Genomic DNA, 11011 nt, shown 5'->3' with positions numbered 1-11011 from the left:
CCCTGGGGTGGCATGGTGGTGCAGTGGTTAGCACTTTTGCCTCACACCTCTGGGACCTGGGTTCAAGTCTCCGCCTGGGTTACATGTGTGCAGAGTTTGCATGTTCTTCCCATGTCGTCGTGGGGTTTCCTCCGGGTACTCTGGTTTCCCGCCACAGTCCAAAAACACGCTGAGGCTAATTGGAGTTGCTAAATTGCCCGTAGGTGTGCGTGTATGAGTGACTGGTGTGTGAGTGTGCCCTGCGATGGGCTGGCCCCCCATCCTGGGTTGTTCCCTGCCTCGTGCCCATTGCTTCCGGGATAGGCTCCGGACCCCCCGCGACCCAGTTGGATAAGCGGTTTGGAAAATGGATGGATGATTTGCTAAATCATATTACATTCTTGTGTAATGTGACTGAATTTCTTTGAACAGGAACAATTAAATCCTTCCTCCTGTCATTACAATTCAATGAAACATCCTGCGGGCTGTGGCCAATTCCTGCAGCAGTTTTTCAATGCCATGAGGCACAATTCATCAATGGCAAATTTGGCACAACCCTAGACCGCTGTTCTATGTTAATGTTATCTCAAATGTTCGCTTCACCCTTTAGTTAAACAAAACACCAGTTCCACAGCTGATCACATATATTTTACATATTGTATTAAAACCATATATTTTAAAAAAATTATATTAAAATATAGATTTTATTTTGATATATAATATGATACAGGGGCCTATAGTAGAGGTGGAAGATCTCATACTATGGTGCCATGACAACTATCTCTCCTTGAATGTCACTAAGACAAAACAAAGCATTATTGATTTTAGGAAGAACACAGCAAATCATATGCCGATATCCTTCAATGAGATCTCATGAGATTGTTGATAATCTTAGATACCTCTGTATTCACATTGCAGATACACTTACAGTCACTTAATATTAAATGCATTCTTAGGAAAGCTCAGCAGCGACTGTACTTTCTAAGGCGCCGCAAGAGTTTTGGCATGGGCACCAAAGCCCTTGTGAACTTCTGCACTGCACAATAGAAAGTATTCTTACGGGCTGTATTACACTACGGTTTGGCAGCCTAACTGTACAAGACTACACGATGCAACAGAAGACTGTGAAAAGCAGCCAGAATTACTGGAACAGAATTATTGTAGGGCTCACTGTATGAGACCACATTTAGAAATGTTTTATTGCATGGGTTTTATTGTCACTACAGTACCGTATTTATTCTACGTATTTTTGCAATTACTGATGCATTGCTTGTGTAATGTGAGACGTTTTAAAATTGTAGAGGTTGTCTATTTCATTTATTTCTATTTATTTATAGTTATGTACATCTTGTATGTAAGGTAGGGAAAGAACAAGAGCAGAAGTATCTCATTGTGTATTTTTAATAAATCTTACAATAAACTTTAACTTCAACTTGAAGATAGTCTTCTACAGGGATGACCGTCCAGCCCTCCTCAAGGTCTGCCGTCATCTGTCCATCTCCAAAGGAGCTTGTGCGCTCTCCACAGTGCTCCATAGATGTGTGCGTGTAGACCGGGGAGGCCATATGTGAGTGAGAGACAGCAGACGTCAACTTGAAGTTAATCATGTAATGGGTCAACTGTCCAGTCCTCCTTATGGTCTGCTGCCGTCTGTCCATCTCCAAAGGAGCTTGGGCGCTCTCCACAGTGCTCCTTAGATGGAGGTCACCTGCCGGTGCGAGACAGGTGTTTAGTCATCATGTAAAAATCTGTTAGCAGATCAGTTGTGACAGTATTATTGACTGGGATAGTTAAGGGGATACTTGTGCATATATATACTCCCATTAACAACATGATGTAATTTGGACTGATGGGGGTGGAGCCCAGGTCTGTTGTGATGTGTAGCCATGATAAAAGTAGAATAGATCAAACCCATATTTTCAGTTCAGTGTTTGGGCTACCCCCCGCGACCCAGTAGGATAAGCGGTTTAGAAAATGGATGGATGGATGGATGGATGGATGGATGGATGTTTGGGCTACCATAGTGTCTGTGTGTGTGTGTGTGTTAGGTGCTGAATGAGAAGCTACACTCACTGCTCCCTCCTCCGGGATGGTGATGGACTGGTTGCTGCCGAAGGGGATACTGGGCCCTTGTTCAACGTCAGTGTTCCTGGCTGAAGGGGAGGGTGGCAGGAAACAGTGAGGGCTACGTGTGGGCATCATGATACTTGTGCCGCTACAAACTGAATCTGAATTTTTTTTATGTCAATTTCAACTTATTGAGATGCACAATCCGGGTCCTTGAGGAAAAATGATCGACCACAGGTTCACAATGCAACTCATTTCCACGTTCATGACAGTTCTGCAGGTTGGGGTGAAGTGGAAGTGTGTGGCGGGATATTTATGGCAAGAGACAATGCAGGATCATATGCGTAATAAAAATTAAGCAGTACCGGCACTGCTATATTTGAATCTTTATCGTACTGTACCACCACTTCTCACAAGTTGCCAGTACTCTGCTACTCAGAGACAAGCGTCACGCGAGAGTGGCGGGGCACCGCGCGCAGTACCGACAGTGTTGTTGAGGTGCTTCTGTTGTTCCCAACACCCACACCGCACCCCCGCCGTAGTACTCACGGTCAATACAGTAGCAACACTTTAACTTCTCCACTTCGAGCACTGTTTATACAGATCACCATATTAAACGCCAGTTCAACTGATGCTCCCGGTTATTAGCATTTGCAAACTGAATTCAGATTCAACTAATAAATTCAGAATCAACTCATAAATTCCAATTCAAACTAATTAATTCAACTATTACATTCAGATTCAGTTTCTAGTGGCACAAATATCAACCCATAGCTACGCTCTCTCTCCAACACGCATATCGTAAGTCAAAGTGGTTAAAATAAAGTACTCTACCTGAACTGCTCTGACTGGACCAGGAGCCCTGCATGTGCCCAAATGGCCAGGAGGACAGGGAGATTTCCTCACTGGAGCCAGTGGTGGTGACGTTGGCTGGGGTCTGTGGGCAGGGCTCTGAGGCTAGGCGCAGCCAGGTGTGGGCCTCTGGGATGGCATGCAGCAGTAGGAGGAGCCAGGCCTGCACCACCAGCACCAACGCATGCTCAAGGTCATCCCAAGTGGAGGGAAGACCAAGAGCTGCGTTGGCACGTGTGTGGAAGCAGAGCCTGGCACCCCACAGCAGGGCAGAGGCCACCCAAGTGGCAAGCAGCCATGCCACCCTGCATTTTGAGGGCTGCCTCTGGAACCAGCCGCATGCCACCCCAGAGAGCGCCGCACTGAGGAGGACCAGCACATAAATGAGAGCCATGGTGAGGTCCTGTGGCCGGGACCGGCAGGCTAGCTGGCCCTGATTCATGGTGATCGCAACTACCCATAGGGTTGTTGCGATACCTTGTGCCCCGGCCAGCAAGGCAATGAACCCCACCATGGCTCCAATGATGCGGCTATATGTTGTTTGTGCCAGCCGGTGTAGCCGCATGCCCTGGGCCAGCAGGCATGCAAGGCATGGCACAAACAACATAGCCAAGATTGCATATCTATATATGCAGGCATGCTGGCCCTCCTCAGTGAGATACACCGCGCTGAGGCCGCATAGCCCAATGATGCTGGCTAGCAGCAACAGCAGCGGTGTTACCTCGCTACGCCTTTTTGCCTCGATGTTCCGCATTAAGCGGCACAGCAGCACCAGGGCCAGGATGAGGGAGGCCAGGGCTGCCCCGCCCAGTCCCACTGGCACCACCACACCCCATACAGTGCCCAAGTCGCAAAGTGGGGTGAAGGGCCACTTGAAGGATGTGCACCTTTGAAAAGAAGCTTCACCCTCGGAGAAGCTGTTGTCAACAAGAGACATCATGATGAGGAGGCTCGCCAAGAAGGATGAGAATGCCATTGCTCACAGAGACAGAGAACGCAATAAGGAGTTCACAGGTGCGTTTCGTTTAAATAGGCAAATTTTCTATCGCGTTTTACGTCATTGACAGTTCTAGAACGTTGCAATAGTCCACGTGTATATATTTTTTTTTTAAAAGTTGAATGATACATGAGTTATTACTAAACATTATGTTGCAGTAGTATAATTAATTTCCCGGTTTATGAGCTATCTAATATTTTACAGTTTATTCGTTCTTAAGGTCAAAGCGTTGCTAAAATAAATAAATCACCATAGCCGTCCAAGGCGTAATAAAAAAAGGTATTTTATGTAGTAAGCGGTGCGGGGGGCGCCCGCACTCAAACTCAAGTTGCACCAGTGAAGGGGGAGATATTGTGTGCAGGAGAGAGAGGAAGGCTCGTCGCAGGGAGCGTAAACGGGTATGTTTTCCCGTACTCGGTGAGATTGGGCAAAATTAGGTCTAGTATAGAGAATTTCGCTAAAATATTTTTACTCTGTTACTATGTCATAGGAAAAAAACTTCGCAAGCTTTGCACGTTTAATTATCCATCCTTCTTTGAATTCGTTTAAAATCAGTTTAAAGTTTACCTCAGCTACTTTTGCATGAACGCCTTTTTTGTGTTATAAATACCCCAATCTCTATTACAGTAAAATGATATCGCTATATTTATAAGAAAATCACATCGCTAGGACAGCACGCTTATATACGCATATGTATTGACATATTCAATAAAATGCTGTTTTTGTTTTTTACTTCGTTTATCGTTATTTTTTGACTTTTCAACTGTTTTCAAGGCGGCGCTTGCGTTTCCGCGGCAATTTCTTTGCATAACCGGTTGACATTGATATTGGGAAAAATATTTTTACTGTCATAGAAAGAAACCTTACCTAGCTTTGCAGTTTTACCTTTTATTACTCTTATGCATCATTTAAAAATGAGTTTAAAGTTTACCTCCGCTGATTTTGCCTGAGCGCTACATGCGTTCTCCGAGATAATAATAATCATTTTCATCCCCCGGAGGAGTACGGTGGGACGGGATAGTCCTGCTTCCAGGGAAGCATAACTCTTTCTAATGTTTGACTGTAGTGTGAGTGTGAGAATGTGTGGATGCGATGGATTTTAACTGCAGCGCAAATGTGTCCTTCGGGGGCGGCCTTTCGGACATAGACGGGGGAATAAAGCTGTGCACGGAGTAAGGTTTTGGATTGAAACCGCGTGGGTCGCTGTGTAAAATGCTGGACTGATTATACTTAACCTGTTAATCCCAGGCAGTGATGTGTGTTTGTTTGAGCCCGTGTGAGAAAACCGTGGCTGGCTTGGTATTTGTCGTGAGAGGGAAAATCTGTAGCCTGCAGCCTTATTTAATAAACGACTCGTTTTGTATCCCTTGGTGTTCTCCTTTGTTTTGACCTTACCAGAAAAGAGGAAGACGTAATTAAGTCGTATTTGCATTCTGCGTGTTTTCCCTAATCCTTCCTCACGTGTCCAATATAAAACTGTTATCAATTACGTTACATATTTTCTGTCAGACAACACAACGGAACTTATTAACCAGCAGCTATATCCTCTGCAATGAAATAATTCCGGAATCCGGATTTATAACTGCGTTGGACAAAATCACTACTGTAGGTAAGTTAAATACAGCATATGTGTTGTGATATTATCAGTTATATTTACAAGTAAAATGAAAATAGATGTAATTTTTATGCCACAGAATGCTTTCAGTCCTTATTTCACGGACGGATTGGGCCGTGGCAACACCGTTTGCACATGCGCAGCTCATTCACATCTATTTCAGCTGCCGTGCGGTCACGGGAATATGCTGCTTCTTTCAGCCGGAGCTAGCGCTCACTGATCAGAGCAGACACAGGGAAATGAGTAACTGTCAAGGGCGTAGATTTGCTCTGGACATTGGTGGGGACCTATGACTCCACCCCCCCCCCCCTGCCCCACAAGCATCTCGAATTAAAGGACTAGCTTGGCATGCAGCCTGTGTGATTAGGTTAAGGCAGTGAGTTCAGCCAATGGCTGATATTTCTTCAGTACTGCCTGAGCACCTGAATATGCTCCAGACATGTTGGCAGCACCATCATATGTCTGACCTCTTAAACATGTCATCGGAATATTCAACCTCAAAAGCACATCCACAGCCATCTTGGCAATCTCCACTCCTGTAGTTCCTGAGATGTCATATAAGCCAATAAAAACCTCATGTGGAACCAGGTCCTCATCCACATATCTTAAACATATAGACTCTTGTTCTGCACCTGCGATATCTTGAGTACCATCTATAATGATTGAGAACTGCAGGACAGATAGAGACTGGATAGTCTGTGCAATATTTCTGACAATGCTGTTTCCTAACATCTGCAAAATCTCATTTTGCACTTGTGGAGAGGTATAGTCATGACAATGGCATAGCCAGTCAGAAAGGCAGGCATCATCCTTGGCTTTATATTTTAAATATTGAAATAGGTTACCATCGTCTTTGTCATGACCACGCAGTGCCAAACCCTGCCTAGTAAGATACTGTACTGCACCTACAATAATTTGTAAACAGTGTCTGGCATTTTCCTGTTGTTTTGACCAGGCGGTTGAGAGTTGTGTATTTATTGGGACTGCTTCTTGACAACTAACTGTGACTGCATGATGATGGGATTTAGTATTTTGATGGCGTTCAAATCTTTCAAGAGCATTTTTCCAGTTAGTGAACCCCTTTGAGCAGAATGCAGGGTCTGCCTTTTTTGACATAGTACTTTTCTGTATGGTATATATTTTCACACAGTGAAAACAGAGAATTCCCTTAACTGTGGGGCTATAATGAAGCCATGGATATTCTTTGTACCACCTTTCCTGAAAATGGAGGACCCTATTGGACAATTTTTGAACAGGGATGGATTTGGCGTTAGGCTGGTTTGGCTTATTTGTAATATGCAGAATATCTCCACTACTACACTGTTCCTCATTGTTGTCACTTTCACTGCTACTCTCCCTGCTGCTCACTACAGGTGGACCAGTTTCCTTAGAAATACACCACATTATACAATTAGTCATACTGTAAGACTGACTATGATGATACATATGTGACTTTATGAGAACACACCACTCATTCTATTTAGATAACATACTTTTTATCCCTACATTAAAACCATGATTATGTGCTTAAAGGGGCAATTCACGCAAAAAATGAAAATTCTGTCATCATTTATTCATCCTGTTATTGTCACAAGTCTTTTTAAGTTTTTTTTCTTCTGATGAACACTAAAGAAGATATTTTGAAGAATGCTGAAAACCTGTAACCATTGATTTACATAGTATTTGTTTTTCCTGCTACGGAAGTCAATGTTTAACGGTTTTCAGCTTTTTTTCACAATATCTTATTTTGTATTCAACAAAATAAAGAAAATCATAAAAGTTTGGAACCACTTAAGGAGTAAATAGTGAGTAAAGTTTTTTGGGGGGCTGGACAATGCCTTTAATAGGCCTGACCTTTGACCCTAACTCTTCCCCTCTGACTGCACTAGTACCTGACAGGATTGCCACCTGATGAAATAGCGTGACAAAAAAGTGAGACATGTCAGTTCAAAACTTTTGCCAAAAACACTAATGAATCACTTACATCCTCAGCCTATCACTCCTCATAATGTTAAATATTAGTATAATCAACATGTATAATACACACACACATAGTATATGTTATATATAATCAACATTCAGATTCACCTCCTGTGACCTTGCCTCTTCACCTGAACTACAACATGGCTGATCTGCTTCTGTCCCCTAATAAAAAAACATTGAGGGATTCCTTATGAGCATTGACAGAGAATGCCGCAGCCTATTATCGGTAACAATGTTAAATCTCAGGAAAACTAGGTATAATAATATCAAGTCATCGTTCAACATCACCTGTGACCCCTTCTCTCCATCACTGTCTGATACACAGCACAGTTGTTTAGGTTCTGTCACCTGACAAAACAGGATAAACACATGCCATTTAAACAGCAATCATTTTATTTCACTTTTTCTGAGTCTTAGTGTGCAAATCTCGAATCAAATCATTAATGTTTGCCAAGTCAGTGAATGCATTTTAAAAACTATTTGTGCGAAGTGGATTGTCTATTGGTGAACTGTCAATAAAATTCTAGCCATGGCAATATTAGTATGTAGCATATCAATCTCTTTCACAAGACTGATTTCTGACAAATAGTCGTCATTAGATTAGGAGAACTGACAGGGATCATATTTATACTTTTACATTTAGCTGTTTAATCTGCTGTTAGTTTTAAGTCCGTATTCACAGACTATAGCCTGCCCTGCTATAATGAATGTGCGTCAAAGCGGTAAAAAACCCCCCCACTAGCATTAACGTTAACTGCTGTCGTTACTTTGATGGACTTTGATGGATTCACTAGCGAACTTGACGTGACTTACACTTTTCTTTGAAAAAAAGCTCCTTATGTCCAGCTTCTTTTTTTTTGCTGCCGCCATCCTCACATGTGTCACCACACCCAACACACCTTCTTGCACGGGGAAAAAAATCCACTGCATTTGGCGCTGCTTGTATCTGAACGCAGCCACAGCCTCTCACATGATAGCAGGGAAATGCACAGCCAATCAAAATGTTCACATGTGTTTTGGGGGCGGGAGGACTCAAGGAGAGAACGTGATTTATCCCTTTCTGCGTGTCTAGGTTAATGTTGACAGCACGATTGTTTTTTTTTTTAAGTGGATTAAATTATTGGTGGGGACATTTCAATGGTCGGAGGATATTGGTGGGGACACATCCCCTCCGTCCACCCTAAATCTACGCCCCTGCGGTAAACACAATCCGTGCCATCTGCAGATGCCAGCTAAAGCTCTATCATGCAAAAAGGAAGCCATATCTGAACATGGTCCAGAAGCGGCGTCGTGTCCTGTGGGCCAAGACTCATTTGAAATGGACTGTTTCAAAGTGGGAAAGTGTTCTATGGTCAGACGAGTCCAAATGTGACATTCTTGTTGGTAATTAAAGGCGCCGTGTCCCCCGGGCTAAAGGGGAGGGAGACCTTCCAGCGTGTTATCAGCGTTCAGGCAGAAGCCAGCATCTCTGATGGTATGGGGGTGCATAAGTGCATACGGTATGGGCAGCTTGCATGTTTTGGAAGGAACTATGAATGCTGAAAGGAATATAAAGGTTTTAGAGCAACACATGCTCCCCTCCAGAGTACGTCTGTTTCAGGGAAGGCCTTGTGTATTTCAGCAGGACAATGCAAAACCACATACTGCAGATATTACAACCACATGGCTTCATCGGAGAAGAGTCCGGCTGCTGAATTGGCCTGTCTGCAGTCCAGATCTTTCACCTATAGAGAACATACAGTAATTACCTGTGACACCCATGGTGCACTGTGAGCAGGTATACAGGCTCACAGAGCATGCAGATAATTACCTGTGACACCCATGGTGCACTGTGAGCAGGTATACAGGCCAACAGAGCATGCAGATAATTACCTGTGACACCCATTGTACACTGTGAGCAGGTATACAGCCCAACAGAGCCTGCAGATAATTATCTGTGACACCCATTGTACACTGTGAGCAGGTATACAGGCCCACAGAGCATGCAGATAATTATCTGTGACACCCTTTGAACACTGTGAGCAGGTATACAGGCCAACAGAGCCTGCAGATAATTACCTGTGACACCCTTTGAACACTGTGAGCAGGTATACAGGCCAACAGAGCCTGCAGATAATTACCTGTGACACCCATTGTACACTGTGAGCAGGTATACAGGCCCACAGAGCATGCAGATAATTATCTGTGACACCCTTTGAACACTGTGAGCAGGTATACAGGCCAACAGAGCCTGCAGATAATTATCTGTGACACCCTTTGAACACTGTGAGCAGGTATACAGGCCAACAGAGCATGCAGATAATTATCTGTGACACCCATTGTACACTGTGAGTAGGTATACAGGCCAACAGAGCCTGCAGATAATTACCTGTGACACCCATTGTACACTGTGAGCAGGTATACAGGCCCACAGAGCATGCAGATAATTATCTGTGACACCCTTTGAACACTGTGAGCAGGTATACAGGCCAACAGAGCCTGCAGATAATTACCTGTGACACCCATTGTAAACTGTGAGCAGGTATACAGGCCAACAGAGCATGCAGATAATTATCTGTGACACCCATTGTACACTGTGAGTAGGTATACAGGCCCACATAGCATGCAGATAATTATCTGTGACACCCATTGTACACTGTGAGCAGGTATACAGGCCCACAGAGCATGCAGATAATTATCTGTGACACCCTTTGAACACTGTGAGCAGGTATACAGGCCAACAGAGCCTGCAGATAATTATCTGTGACACCCTTTGAACACTGTGAGCAGGTATACAGGCCAACAGAGCATGCAGATAATTATCTGTGACACCCATTGTACACTGTGAGTAGGTATACAGGCCAACAGAGCCTGCAGATAATTACCTGTGACACCCATTGTACACTGTGAGCAGGTATACAGGCCCACAGAGCATGCAGATAATTATCTGTGACACCCTTTGAACACTGTGAGCAGGTATACAGGCCAACAGAGCCTGCAGATAATTACCTGTGACACCCATTGTAAACTGTGAGCAGGTATACAGTCCCACAGAGCATGCAGATAATTATCTGTGACAACCTTTGAACACTGTGAGCAGGTATACAGGCCAACAGAGCCTGCAGATAATTACCTGTGACACCCATTGTAAACTGTGAGCAGGTATACAGTCCCACAGAGCATGCAGATAATTATCTGTGACACCCCTTGTACACTGTGAGCAGGTATCAGTACTGATTACTTTTTATATTGAGTCACATGTTTTATGTGAATTACTTTGTACTGAACTGAAGGCCAGTATTTGTCACTGTGAATATGTTGTTGCAGACGTCCATCCAGAAATCAGAGCTGGGGGAAAAGATAAGGTCCTTATTCCAATTAATTTTTGGTACAAATATCAATGTGTCTGTTGCAGATGGAGGATTATATATTCTAGAGGTTTCTTTTTATTTTTAAATTGCAGAATGTTGTCTCATCTGAGGAGGATTCAGTGTATTATGTGTGAGGTCCATTTAGGTTTTGATGCTGGATTCAGTTAG

The 11011-nt window shown here is 43.7% G+C and overlaps 1 long non-coding RNA gene across 1 annotated transcript; it reads left to right on the top strand.

The window, feature by feature from the left end:
- The first annotated feature begins 9291 nt into the window (after positions 1-9291).
- LOC125722260 (uncharacterized) lies at positions 9292-10315 on the top strand. The gene is made up of 3 exons (XR_007386241.1): positions 9292-9704; positions 9891-9952; positions 10139-10315. It is a non-coding gene; the product is annotated as an uncharacterized LOC125722260 (long non-coding RNA).
- The last annotated feature ends 696 nt before the right edge of the window (positions 10316-11011 follow it).

The sequence above is a fragment of the Brienomyrus brachyistius genome, unplaced genomic scaffold (genome assembly GCF_023856365.1).
Source record: "Brienomyrus brachyistius isolate T26 unplaced genomic scaffold, BBRACH_0.4 scaffold37, whole genome shotgun sequence".
In the NCBI taxonomy this organism is placed as follows: Eukaryota; Metazoa; Chordata; class Actinopteri; order Osteoglossiformes; family Mormyridae; genus Brienomyrus; species Brienomyrus brachyistius.
The sequence above is the reverse complement of the archived record's forward strand: the minus strand, read 5'-3'. Positions and strand labels throughout refer to the sequence as shown.